Below are 14,407 nucleotides of genomic sequence, written 5' to 3' on the forward strand. Positions count from 1 at the left end.
CAAATACCAACATAAATAAATTATAAATAGTGCAGCGTAATTTATACGAAAAAAAATTGTAAAACGAACGTTAATTTATTACACAATAATACTAAAATGATATATAGCTCTATTTATATGTTAATTCGCATAGCGTCATGGGCATACAAAATTTTTTCATGTGTATTTATTTTTGTCTTTTCTCAAATAAAATTCAGGCTACGGGTGTATAAATTAGATCTATTGAACAACAATAATTTTGCATTTTTCACACTATTCCACGACCACCACAATTCCTTCACTTTTTTACTTTTATTTTATGAATGAATGTGATATATTTTTTCCGTTCATCACATGAATCTAACAATTTTTCAAAATCTTGCTAAAAATGATTAGCATTCTTTAGACTGAGAAAAGTATATAGTACTCCCTCTATTTCAACTAAGTTGAGTTTTTTTTTTTTATGTCTCAATTAAATTGAATCATTTTTTTTTACAAAAAATAGAACATCCAATCATTGTTATTTTATTTCATCCCCTACTCTATCTCTCCTACTTTTCTATACAATTTCTTAATTTTTGTGATTAAAAGTTTTGACCCTAGTTGGATGAAAGAAAAGATTACTAAAATTTTACTATATTATGACGTGCAGTGCAGGTTTATTATGGTAGTGCGAAGATTATCAATTACGTGTCAATTTGTGAGATTATACATTTTTTATGTGTGACCTTTGTTTAGAGTTGATGACACCGGACAGTTCAACCGGCAGGCCGGTTCATGACCCAACTGGCCAATTTTGTTTATTAACCGGCTAGCAATTCATGACTGAATTGGCCAGTTTCCTTGGTTCAAAACGGTTTGATTTAATGGGTTCATGCTAAATGTGAATATGTGATATGACTCTTGGACTAAAGTTTCTGTAATATGACTACTATTCAAACAGTACTGCAAAAATAATTTGATTGACCTCAAGTCAATCCAAGGAAAATGTCGCATTTCAATTGATTTTTAATTGACTTTGATGTGATTGGCTAGTGATCCAAGTAAACTTGGACATGCTAAACCTAAGTTATAGATCATCAGAATATTTATTAGGACAACTATCATAATCAATATTGACTTAATTAATCTTCAATGTGAAATTTATGTATTCTAATTTCTTATCTCTTGCACCTAGAAGTTGGACGATATCATAGATGTGATAATTTGGATTCTTACTTGTTAATTAAGAGTAGGAATCTCGAATGTATATATAAAATTTACTTCATTTAGATCTTTCATCTATTAATTTTGAATACGTACTGTTTGTTTGTAGGGTGTAGGATTATTAACCTACCGATTAGAGGTTTGTTGCTATGTGTTTGACTAGCATTCATTATATAATTTTTAAAATATGTTTAGTACTTTCGGAATGATCGATGAACATGATCCTTATAGCCGTTGAACTCATTACAAGAGTGTCCATAATTTGATTACATATTTAATTGTTTTGCATTTCATTTCAACTTAATTAATTCATCTTTATTTGAATATAATCTCTAAGTAACAACAACTGTATTTTTTCAGTAGTGGTAGTAGTAGACATGCAATTAAGCTTAGCTTGTTATCTATTTCCAATTTTAAAATGGAACCACATTTTGATTTAGATCTTCTTCAAATAAATTAACTAAAATTGAATTTTATTTATCAAGTCATGTTCAGCATAAGTCAATTTCCAAAAACCCTAAACCCTGAATTATATTGAAGAAAATCCATGAATTTTGTGATGAATTAACTCAATGCGGGTGATCAGCAGAGCCATAGTGATCGGAAACGGCGTCGCCGGCGCCCAAAATCAGTGCATCGGCTTGCTTCGAGCTATGGATAGATACACACTCTATGTAAGCGAATTTTATCCTCAATTCACGAAAACTCGATTCAATGTGCTACGTAGTTTGGTCAATTATCTTGTGATGTCTGCTCATAAACTCTCCAATTGTTGCAGCGTGTTAATCGGCATAAACTTCGTTGGTTGCCATATAATGTGCACAAACAATTAGTTGAGTGGATTCGTGGTAAACCAACGAAGAAATTGATGCCCTTTCCTGCAGGTATTTCATAAGCTCTGTAACTTTGTTTCTATATCTTCATCTGACAGAGGATTCATTATTGTGCCTCTGTTAATGGTATTATCGGCAGATGCAAGATATATCGCCAAAGCTGCTCATCCCACATTTGAGAGGTGCATTTTCTATTTTCATCAACTTGATTGTTCTTTTGAATCATATCCTACGTATATTGTTGGATAGGCATTGGTTATTTCGAAAGGCCAAAAGATGTTCAATTGTCATTTTTGCAATGCATTTAGTTTCTCACCATATATATTTGGTTAATTCATTCAGCATCTTGCTACAAACCACTCACATCTCAAGTATTCTTTTATGGGTTTGTTTTCTGCTGATCTAAGGAAAGTATGCAAACTTATCATGCTACCTTTGTAACTCGGTTTGGAACTTGGGTACAATATTATGAAGCAATATCTATTTATGAAGGATGCTTAGATGCATGTCTCTCTTCATTATGCTCATCTTTCATAGTTTAGCCGATACAGTTTGACATAATTAAAGGTGTATAACTAATAAGGTGAGAAATACATATAAGAGAACCTGTATATGCTTCTGTGTGTTCTGAAGTTGCTTTCTTTAAGGGATGGCCCCATCTTGGTGGTTGCATCAGGTCATGATACCATCACTATAGCAAGTTCCATCAAGAATTTGGTTCCAGACAATGTCTTTCTTGTTCAGGTATGATGAGGTGCTATTGTGCTAAGTGTTTATTTCTTTAAACCCTTCTTTAGGGTTTTGCCAAAAAAAAGTATTCATTTCTTTAAACCCTTCTTTAGGGTTTTGCCAAAAAAAAAGTATTTATTTCTTTGACATGTACCTAGCTATTATGTTTTTAGCAAATCCAATATGTGTCTTGATACCCGAACTAGAATCACATCATATTTGGAATGCTAAAATCTAAAGGAATATTAGTTTCCATGGGCCCTGATACAGTCTTATAAAGTGAAAATAATGCTAACGGGTGAAAATTGCGTTACTACATTGACTGATCGGACTCCAAGGGTATAAAGTTATATAAGCTCTTTTGGTTCTCTTTTCTGTTCACAAGCAGAAATTTTTAGGTTTTGCAATGACTGCTCTCACTGTGTGTGTCTCTCTGTGGAAATAGTTTTACTAGTTCAACATCTTCATGGCTCTCACTAACCATGGTGAAGTTTTAACCTTTTTATTTGGTGTGCAAGTGGAGTATGGTTAGTAAACCTGTGCTAGTTGGGAAGCATAACATCACCCTTCAGAATTTAATATGTTTTGTTATTTGCTTTCGGATACAACACCCAAGGTCTCGTCTACACAGATTTGATCTAGTGATAACACCTCAGCATGATTATTACCCCTTATCGCCTGAGGCACGAGAACAAATCCCTTTATTTCTAAGAAGGTGGGTAACACCTCGAAAGCCTCCTGATAAACATGTGGTATGCTTACTCCTTGATCGGTCGAAGGATTTCATTGGCCACAGAAAATCTCGAATCTTTATCTGAAAATAGTTTCATCTGTCGGCCATTATTTGACATTGATTATAAGCTTTATATAGCTGAAACGTTTCTCTTAGGTCCTTACAGTGGGAGCTCTACACCAGGCTGATTCTGATGCTTTGAGAAGTGCAGCTTCTGCATGGCATGATGAGATGGCACTCTTGCCTAAGCCCTTACTTGTTGTTTCCGTTGGAGGTCCTACAAGTAGGTTATGCATTTAGTTCTTGTGGACCCTTAAACTTTTTGAGTGTTAGTAGGAATGATCAAACCATTACCGCTTAGCGCTTACCTTGATGTCAGCATTCGCACCTCATCACTTATAATATCAACACTGTGCTAGCACATTTACAAGTAATCAGAAGACTAAATACAAATAGAGCATGATATGTTGCATGTACAATATGCAATCCTGAGATGCTTTCTTCAATGCTACAAGTTTTTGATCGAAAATGCTTCTGTGTTATGTTAGTTCTCATGTGCAACCTTCATCACACTGCCTCTGAATGCCGTATATTTGTTTTTTAGGTGGTTCTTTAGGCGATTAGTCAAACTCATTTTTCTTACAATCTTAACTCAATTCTCATGAAATATATTCATAAATAACCATTTGTATGCTGCATTGCATACTAATCTGAATCTAATAACTTTCTATGTTTCTTCTTCACTTTTCACTTCTATAAGGTTCATCATTTATCTTCAATTCTTCATGGAACCTCCTTTTGGAAAATGCAATGTCATTAACCGTTTCTTGAATCTCTCTCTTCCACAGGACATTGCAGATATGGTGCTGATCTTGCAATGCAGCTTACAGCTTCATTAAAAAGTGTTCTTCCTACTTGTGGAAGCATCAGAATATCGTTTTCTCGTCGAACTCCCAAGATTGTGCTTACTCTCCTCAGAATTTATGTATTAATCCATCTGAAGCTAAATTCCTTTTCATGGCTGCAACAAACAGGTGTCTGAAATTATTTTGACTGAACTCTCAAACCATCCAAGAGTATACATTCGGAACGATCAAGGTACTTAATTGAATCTCATACCATCTGACTGTCATATATTTCCTTGAAATTGAATAAAAGAGATTTGGAGACCCCATAGCACTGTATTCACATTGACTGGTGGTTTCTCGTTGTTCTTTGACTGTGGAACAAATATTCTTCTCTCTTTATGTTTCCCTTTTCCTTTTTTGTCCCTGATTAGCTCTCCTCTGAGAAAACATTTCTTTTCAATCTGGCTTTGCTTGGTGCTTTTGTTTACCATTGTTCTTTTCCTACATTAGCATCTACGAAGGTATAATTGTTGTAGTTTTGAAGAAAATCTTTTACTACATGAAGGCTCGGATCGTTCTAATGAATAATATCAGTAAATTCCCTCTTCAAGAGCTATTCTAAATTGCATGGTATGATATCATTCAGATCCAAATCCACATATGGGACATCTAGCTTTAGCAGATGCTTTTGTAATTACAGCTGATTCAGTAAGCATGTTGAGTGTAGCTGCGCAGAAACTTACTCCTTTCACAGTCTTTATTTATCGTTTTAGCAAATTTTTATCCCAATATCTGGATTGACACTGCAGGAAGCCTGTGTATGTAATCGGAGCAGAGCGGTGTACATGGAAGTTTTCACATTTTATCAGAACCCTGCATAGCAGAGGAGCAGTTCGACCATTCACCGGTACAGAAAATGTAAGCAACTGCTACCTACATCCTTTGAGCTTTTTTACTCGTAAATCCTAATTTATCCACTAATACTGACTGATTACTTAGGAAATGGTATCTAACTGGTTTGTGCAGATTTGTGAGAAATGGGAGTATGTTCCACTTGATGATACTGAGAAGGCTGTTGGGGAAGTGATAAAGGCTGTTGCAGAACGTGGATGGAGATTGCTGCCTTATTCAACCAGGGATCCAAATCAACTGCCTACTAAGTATTGTGAAGGTGATGATGGAATTAGGGAAGTGCCACTGTCCAAGAATTTGGCTAACTTGGTGATGGAGGTTTCCTTAAACTCAACTGACAAAGCCGGGCTAGAAATCCATCGAGTTGATGAAAGATATGAAAAAAATGACCTGGCTAAGAATTTGGCGTCATTGGTTCAAGAATCTTATGAAGTTTCCAACAAAGAATCAAAACCAAAAACCCGTGTAGAGATCAAAAGGTTTCTTGAGATGCGAATAAAGAAGAAGGTGAAAGCACAATACAGGAATGGGAAGTACCACGACCTCATGATGAAAGTGATTGCTGATCCCAGCACTCTAAAGGATGCATATGATTGTATAAGATTGACCTCTAATGTTGATTTGGAATTAGATGGTGATGACTTGCCCTTTTCGGCCATTGCGGAAGAACTAGCTGATGGAAACTTTGATGTTGGGGCCCATACGTATTCAATGCGGTCGAAAGGGCCAAAGTTCAAGAAAGAGGAACTTGTTTTACCAGAACTAAAGTTAAGGGTTGTTCAAGAAGCCATTAGAATAGTCTTGGAAGTTGTCTACCGCCCTCACTTCTCTAGAATTTCGCACAGTCTACGAAGTAATAGAGATCATTGGTCAGCGCTGAAGTATATCTGCAAAGAGATACCTGATCCGGACTGGTGGTTCACTTTGCCTATTAACAAAAATCTTGATGACAGCATCCTTCAAAAACTCCTGTCATCAATGGAGGGCAAGATAGAAGATCCTGTTTTATGTGATATTATAAAGGATATGTTTAAAGCCAGGGTGCTCAATGTAGAGTTTGGATCTTTTCCTAAAGGGCATGGTCTTCCACAAGAAGGGGCCCCTTTCACCTATATTGATAAACATATATCTTGATCTCTTTGACCGTGAGGTGTACAGGATGTCAATGCACTACGAGACTTCACACACTCTTGGGTTTGAAGAACAGAAGTTGCACTCAAAGCTCCGTGGCTGGTTTAGGAAACAGATAAGCGGCAGTAGTTTGCAACAACGCGATTCTGGAATGGACTCAGGGGTAAGGATTCATTGTTGTCGCTTTATGGATGAGGTCTTTTTTGCCTTTTCCGGTTCTAAAGAAACCGCGTTGGCATTCAAGTCTGAAATTGAAGGGTTCTTAAAGAATTCTCTCTACTTGGAGGTAGATGATAAATCTGATATTTTAGCATCCAATGATCCACGTGGTGTTAAATTTCTTGGTACTTTGGTCAGAAGGCACGTGAAAGAGACTCCTGCTTTACGAGCTGTTCACAAGTTGAAGGACAAAGTCAAGATATTTGCTGAACAGAAACAAGAGTCTTGGGATGCAGGAGCTCTCAGAATTGGGAAGAAGTGGCTGGCTCATGGACTCAAAAAGGTTAAAGAGTCGGAGATAAAACAATTAGCTGATACTAGTTCCATTTTACATAAAATTTCCTACTATCGTAGATCTGGGATGAAAACAGACCACTGGTACAAGGTGCTGCTGAAAATTTGGATGCGGCATGTAAATGCTAAAAGTGTAGGGAATGAAGAAAAACTGTTAACTAAGCTTGTTGTAGAACCGGCTCTTCCACAAGAACTAAGAGATGCTTACTTCGAGTTTCAGAAACGAGCTAAAGACTATGTTGATTCCGAGTCATCTTCGACACTCGCACTTTTAACCGGCTCAAGTTCTTCACCTAAACCTCTTTTTACAACAGAAACTGTTGTCCCACTAAACGTCTTAATGAAACGTCTTCATCGCTATGGATTGACTAATAGGGAGGGATATGGTCGGCCATGCTACGTACTAATCTTACTGGATCACGATCAAATCATTGATTTGTTTACAGGGATACTCCACCGCTGGCTAAGATGGTACAGGGGATGCAACAACTTTAATGAAGTGAAGCACTTAATCTGTGATCAAGTAAGAATGTCATGCATCCGAACACTAGCTGTGAAGTATAGGATTCACGAGTTAGATATAGAGAAGAAATTTGATTCAGAGCTAAGCAGAATCCCCTCAACGGAAGATATTGAACTTGAGGAAGCAATCACGGAACTGATTCCTCCGGAATATAACTTTGATGGCGCCTTAATGTATGGAATACAATACAGTGGTTTATGTTCATTGTCTTTGGCTAGAATGGTGAGTGAGTCCCGCCCTTGCTATTGTTTCGTCATAGGGTGCTCAGCCTTAGTCTCATGTGTTTATACTCTTCATGTAATGGAAAGACAAAAATTTCCAGCTTGGAAGACTGGATTTTCAAGTTGTATACATCCCAGCTTACACAGGAGAAGAATAGGATTATGTAAAAAGCATGTGAAAGATTTGTTTCTTGGAAACATATCACTTCAATCAATAGGATTTGGTACTTGGAGGTGAATTCTGCTCTTTGAACATGTTGCTTCTATCCATCCATGCTGTTGAGATTGGAAAAAATTAGCCACTGCAGAAATATAGCTATGGAATGCAGCAGCTAAGGTGATAACTTAAATGTTCTATAGATTTTTCTTGATTTCAAAGTATATTAGTATTTCTGGTTAGTATTTCAAAGTATATTAGTATTTCTGGTTAGCCATTGACGGATGTATTGATTCTGTCTTGAAAGCATGGTTTTTTTTTTTTTTTTTGCAATCCGCATCTTAATTTAGAACTGATTTTTTATTATTCTGGAATGCTTTGATGATATTGTGTTAGTAGTAGTAAGATGATTCATGTCAAAATCCTCATCCTTTTGTTCTGCAGCACTTTCTGCATTATACAAGGGCCAGAGACTGTTCAAGATTTTGTTCAGATGCAGCTGCAGGAGATCCAAGACAACATTAAAAGCCGGCCAGCACGATAATATTTGTTTGTTTCCTTCACTGAAGTTGAGGAGACTGAGAGTGCAACAACGCATTAAAAGCATGAAATGGAGCCTGATCGTGAAAAGGAGATGCCGGATATACCATCATCAATTCCCTTTTTTCCCCATGTGGTAACTCTCCTGTGTAATCTTGCACATGATAGTATTACTATTGAAGTTTTCGGCTTATCTTCATTCTTTAATTACCTGCTTGTTGTGGGATTTCCTTTTGCGGTGACACAAGCCATTCTTATTTTCATTATACATTATCTTTTCCATGATTTTATCATTTTTTTAATTATCCTACAACTCACACCCACACACCAGAGTTGACTTGAATCCCATTGTATTTCTGAATATCTTGTGCAGTTGTATCTAACAAGGTTATCCATTCTCTTGAAGTAGACCCCAAGGACACTGAAGCAGTTGTATTTGACAAGCTTTTCGTTCATATCTGGAATTATAATATTTGGCGGTCTCATTGCACCAACTGTAAGGTCCTAATCTTGGGAAGTTGCAACGTTCTGTTTGTGTCTGTCCGTTTCGTTTCTTATGATTGATGCAAGAAATAATGGCAGGATTCTATGCGTCGTTCAAACTTCAAAGAGATGAGCTGAAATATAAAATCTTTTTACGTTGTAGCTTGAGCTAAAATTGGGTATAGGAGGAACTTCGTATGAAGACTTTATAAGCAAAATGCATTTGCCTATGCAATTAAGGTACGTGAATGCTTTAGTTTTAAGCCAAAACTGTTGTAGTATTGTAACTCTTGAGCTAATCTGATTTTGCATGGAATTATGTACCACGTGCTTTTATTGATCCAGTTAAGTCGATCCTATTGTCGCCTCGTTCTCAGGTGGTGCGGTGGGCGTTATTTCAGCATTGATGCTGCTAGAGATTAACAATGTCGAGCAGCAAGAGAAGAAAAGATGCAAATACTGTCATGGAACTGGTAAGTATCTACCTTTAAATAAAATATCGTTATCATTCCAAAGCTAGGAACGCTTAAACCACGGCCTTATTGTTATTGTGATACTTAATGCTACACAGTCCAGCATGGCAAACTCATGAAATATTGTGCATTAATACTTGGTGTCTGAAGACTTTCCAACATTGTGTGGTATATAATCGGGCCTTTGATCTTTTCCCTCAGCTGGTCTAATTTGAAGATAATTGATTATATTACATATCTAACGAATAATTCTACTTTGTGAAATCTGTAGACTTAAACATTATTATTGTGTAAATCTTTTGCATACTCAAAGTTTTGTGGTCCAACCCTTTTCTTACTGATTTCATATAGTACTGTATAATGTTTCATACATTCTTATATTTTTGGATAGGGTACTTGTCATGTGCCCGCTGTTCAACAACCGGTTTGTGTGTGTCCGTTGAACCTATTGTGACAAGTGCTACGGATCCCAGTTGAACTCACCAACTACTTGCAGGTGTCAAAATTGCTCTGGGTCTGGAAATGTATTTAATTCTGTGAATTTCTTTCATATGCATCAACTCTCTGGTTTATGACCTACACTGTTCCGAAAAAATGAACAAAGAATAAAATCAAACAATAGAACTATTTATAGATGGATATAATGCGATTCTTGTGCTTTCTTTTCCCATAAGCTGGAGAAGACTTGCATTCTTTCCTTTTCCATGACTAGTACTAATTCGTTTGTATTTTACTGATTTAGCTTTTGATTATTGACTTTTCGTGTTTCTTTTAACCTCATATCTAATGTTGTTACCTCAACTAAATCTTAGGAAGAAACTTGATGGTTTATATATGACTTTGATGTAGCCTTTCAACATTGAAACACATTTGGAAGTTGAGATTATGAAAAATTTAGAATTCTTGGATAGATTGAACTGATGTATATAGTTTCCTAGCTACGTAGATCAGTGCTGTGCATTTGCTGAGTTTTGTTTACTGATTAGTTTCGGTTTGATTACAGGTAATGTGCCCCACCTGCCTTTGCACTGGGATGATAATGGCTAGTGAGCACAACCCTCGTATTGACCTATTCGACTAGAGGGCAGGGCAAGGGCAGTTAGATTGATTGGCTCAATTCTAGTACCTCGACCAGAAGTGTGATGTTTGCAATAATATGGAGCTATATAACCCCGTGATGCATATTTCAACAATGTGATGTTGAATCATCGAACGATGTATGTTTATGTTTGTTGTTATCAGGAGAGTAATGTATGGAGTACGGACGTGAGTGACAATTATAATTAACAAATGTAACAATGTTTGTACTGTGCAGAACGTTTCTCTTGATTTTTTTGCGACATGTATAGATGATCAGCCCTGTTATTACTATTAATTCATAATATTGTACCGTGCCGGACGTTCCTCTTGATTTTTTTGCGAATGACATGTATAGATGATCGGCCCATTTATTACTATTAATTTATAGTAATATTTTTAGTGGAATGAGTTAACGGACTACTTATAAGATTTTCTTACCTAAAATAGTAAAAGTAAAATGAGATAATTAATGAGGACAAGACGATAATTAAAAAAATGAGACAATTAATGTAAATTGAATGGAGTACATTTGGTCACTTAAATAATTATTTAAGGTTTCGTTTAGGTAATAGTGAGATATAATATTGAATAAGTTACAATAAAATTTGTCAATGATTAAATTAGTAATATGGATGAAAACGAGATGGTTAATTGACATTGTGGAATAGGTCAAGGTATGTTGTCATAATTCAAGCTTTTGAAAGAAACCAATAGAACAAAAATTAAATATTAGTCATCTTTTAATAGTATTCCTTCCGTCCCATTCAAGATTGCCACTTTTCTTTTTTTGTTTGTCTTAATCAAGATGATCACTATCTAATTACGGAAATAACCCCCTCCCCTCTCCTCTCTCCTCATTAAAATATTCAACTATATTTTTACTCTCTACTTTATTCCACCTAACCTTACTTCCTAAAATCTCGTGCCACTCAAGAATGTGGTCATCTTGAGTGGGATGGAGGGAGCAGTATTTTTTAATCATTTATCTACCCCTCCATCTCCTATTAATTGTCCACTTTGATTCCAGCACGGGGTTTTAAGAAATGTAAATGAAAGTGAGTTAGAAAAAATTAATGAAATATGAGTCTCACTTTTGTATAATAGTTTTATAACAAAATATGAGTGAAATGAGTTAGCGAAATGTGAGAGCACTTACTATGGTTGGCCGATGGAGAGGTGTCACGACCGCACTTTGCTAAGGATAGCGAAAGCGGGTAAACCACGACTAATAAGAGGGATTAAAGAAGCGGGAAAGAAAAAGGGCTAGAACTTGAGAATTTCACAAAGGCCAAGTCATTTTATATCAAGAGGCCAAGTATTTCATTACATGGTCTGGAAAACAGAATAAACATCTCCTCAACTAAATCAGAGTTGATGGTGAGGTTCTACAATTCTCACTTCACAAAAGAGCAGCGGAATAAGTCCTTACTAAACGACTTCGTGTGTGAAGACACGAATCGTTGGGAGATCAACTTGATAACATCGACTCCGATCATCACTCCATCCTCTTGACGTTCAACCTGCACATTTATAAATACATGTAGGGCTGAGTACAGGAGTACTCAGTGGACACGTGCCGAAAACAAAACATACATTATATATAGTTGTCATCCATCTACAGTATCGCACGGGGGTTTTTCTTAAAAGGCCTGAGCTTACTAAGTTCTTTTGTGAGCTAAAAGTTCGACTGTATACTAGGTTCTTTCATAAATCCTCACTCATCATTCATCATTCATCATTCATCGTTCATCATTCATCATTCATCATTCATCATTCATCATTCATCATTCATCGTTCATCGTTTATCATTCATCATTCATCATTCATCATTCATTCTAGTCAAGTGTCGCTCCAACGGTCACCCATCATTCCATGACAATCCAATGACAATCCATTCCATGACATTCATAAAAAAAACAAAACATCTATGGCATGACAACAATTTGAAAAGAATCATAGCTCCATTTTGAGAAAAGATGATTTTTCATAATTTTGCAAGTATTTGATTTATATCCACACTAGTGTGCTGGATAAAGAAAGCCCACCTGGTATGCTTATTCTTCAATTCAATTACTCGCTTTGGCCTCACTCGCCCTCGAGCAATTTATCCCTCGCTTGGTGATTTCGGTTCGGTGGTGGCGGTCTCTTGCCTTCGCCGCCGCTTCCTCTCCTCTCCGTCGCCCCGCGCTTAGTGTCGTGAGTGGGTGGTGGTGTCGAGAGTGGGTGGCGGAGGTGAAGGGGAAGGTGGCTCTTATATGGTGCTAATCTATTGGAAGCTAGGTTTGAGACTTGGAGCCAAAGGCTCCTACTTTGGGCTTGCTAGCTTTCTCACTTTCGAGCTTGATGATTGTGAGATTCTTGCCGTTTTGGTGATTGTGGCTGATCTTCTTGGCTGATTTCTCGGCCTTGATCGACGGGGAGATGAGAGTTTGACTCATCTTCTACTTTGGGCTTGTGTAGGAGCTATTTCTCCTATGCCTTCTTTGTCTTGACTCTCTTTTGATGTTAGATGAAGTGGTGACAAAAATTGGCTTACCTCATGCTCTATCTTGTAGCTCTTCTAGCTGCACTATTCACCTACTTGCTCCATCTCTTATTTAGCTTGTGCTTCCCTCCCTCTTTACTTGTGTGTAACTTTCTAACCCCCAATTTGGTGTAAACTTCGTAGGTACATGGAGGCATTCTTGGAGCTTGTGGAGGGAGCAAAATCGAGATTAAGAAAGAGAGGGAAAGAAAGAAGATGCTCCTCTTGAGCTCATTTGGTTCTATCCCTAATTTAGTTTGCTTCCAAACTTGAGAATTAAAGAAGTAGGATAGATAGTGTAGAATAGGTGCATGTTGATTTTATCACAATTGCAGGCATGTACTATTTCCATCATCCATGTATTTCTATTTCTTCACAGTGTATCCACATTTCTCTAATAAAAGTATTTTCTCCACTTTTATTCTTGAAACTTAAATTTTCCTTGCATTTTATTTCCTCCAACGAAGATACTTAAATTACTCCAAAGTCGAATACAACGAGGAAAGTACGATTACACCACTTCTAAACGAAATATGATAGGCTAATAAATCCGATTTATCTCGAAAGAAAGGAACGAAATTCTGGGGCGTTACAAGAGGCCTTCCAGATCGGCCCCCATCAGCCAACCATTGCGACGGAGGGGCCGATGATTAGCCTCCTCACCTCCCGCCTAAATGGCCGATCCTATAGGGTCGGCCCTCCATTATGGTGAGAGGGCCTACGATCGGCCCTATGATTTTTATTTTTCTTTTTGCTGTGTGTGAGAGAGAGAGAGAGAGAGAAGAAAAGTGGCACTCGTCGAGAAAGATTAAGAAAATGGAACCCTAATTTATATTTAAACTATAAATTAGGGGCCAATAATTTTATTAAATAAATGGGCAAAAATTTTATTAAATTAGTGGACTATAAATTAGAGATGGCCTAATTTAGGTTTTCATTTAATTAATAATTTGACACATATTTGAGATAAATTAAAATTTATTTCATGTACTATAATATTTTTGTATTTAAATATATTTAATTTGATAACATATTAAATATAGATGTGCTAAAGATTAAAATAAAATAGTGATAATGTGGAAATGAAATGGAAAGTGATAGACCCTCTGGAAGGGCTTTTCCATTGCAGATAGATAGGCCCTTTGATAAAATGATGATGTGAAAATAATAAAAAAAAAGAAGGGTCCTTCCATAGTGAATGCTCTAAGACCTACTTACTATTTATGGTAAAAAGTGGCAGAAGTGGACATCTAATAGGGTACGATAGGAGTATTTATTGTGATAAATTTAGTTTTATCTAATTTATTTGCATTGATTAATATTTTATCTCCATCTTCACATGCGTATTCTTATTTAAATATTTAATCACCCTTAATTTTAGTCCTTATTTACTAAGGGTTCGTTTGATAAGAAAGATGAGATATAACAAGATTTGTTAAATAAGATAAGAAATGCGGACTTCGTTTCAAGATAAGCTCGGATGAAGGTTTCTTCGTTGTTGTTTGGTAGATAAGAAATTATC

At 36.4% G+C, this 14,407-nt stretch overlaps 1 long non-coding RNA gene and 2 pseudogenes across 3 annotated transcripts; all 3 read left to right on the plus strand.

Annotated features, from left to right (window-relative positions):
• Window positions 1-1,568: 1,568 nt before the first annotated feature.
• LOC125210999 (nuclear intron maturase 4, mitochondrial-like) lies at window positions 1,569-8,357 on the plus strand (annotated as a pseudogene). The gene is made up of 12 exons (XR_016137081.1): window positions 1,569-1,859; window positions 1,964-2,069; window positions 2,158-2,200; window positions 2,666-2,761; window positions 3,349-3,499; window positions 3,637-3,763; window positions 4,329-4,441; window positions 4,515-4,578; window positions 4,975-5,059; window positions 5,138-5,246; window positions 5,355-7,965; window positions 8,230-8,357. The product of XR_016137081.1 is annotated as a nuclear intron maturase 4, mitochondrial-like (transcript).
• LOC148930897 (protein ORANGE-LIKE, chloroplastic-like) lies at window positions 8,279-10,695 on the plus strand (annotated as a pseudogene). The gene is made up of 6 exons (XR_016137082.1): window positions 8,279-8,461; window positions 8,735-8,821; window positions 8,972-9,048; window positions 9,154-9,281; window positions 9,673-9,805; window positions 10,285-10,695. The product of XR_016137082.1 is annotated as a protein ORANGE-LIKE, chloroplastic-like (transcript).
• Window positions 10,696-12,516: 1,821 nt separating this feature from the next.
• Window positions 12,517-13,306, plus strand: LOC125210587 (uncharacterized). The gene is made up of 2 exons (XR_007174377.2): window positions 12,517-12,817; window positions 13,030-13,306. It is a non-coding gene; the product is annotated as an uncharacterized LOC125210587 (long non-coding RNA).
• The last annotated feature ends 1,101 nt before the right edge of the window (window positions 13,307-14,407 follow it).

This window comes from Salvia hispanica, chromosome 3 (assembly GCF_029641045.1).
Source record: "Salvia hispanica isolate PSC_SH4W2 chromosome 3, Shi_PSC_v1, whole genome shotgun sequence".
In the NCBI taxonomy this organism is placed as follows: domain Eukaryota; kingdom Viridiplantae; phylum Streptophyta; class Magnoliopsida; order Lamiales; family Lamiaceae; genus Salvia; species Salvia hispanica.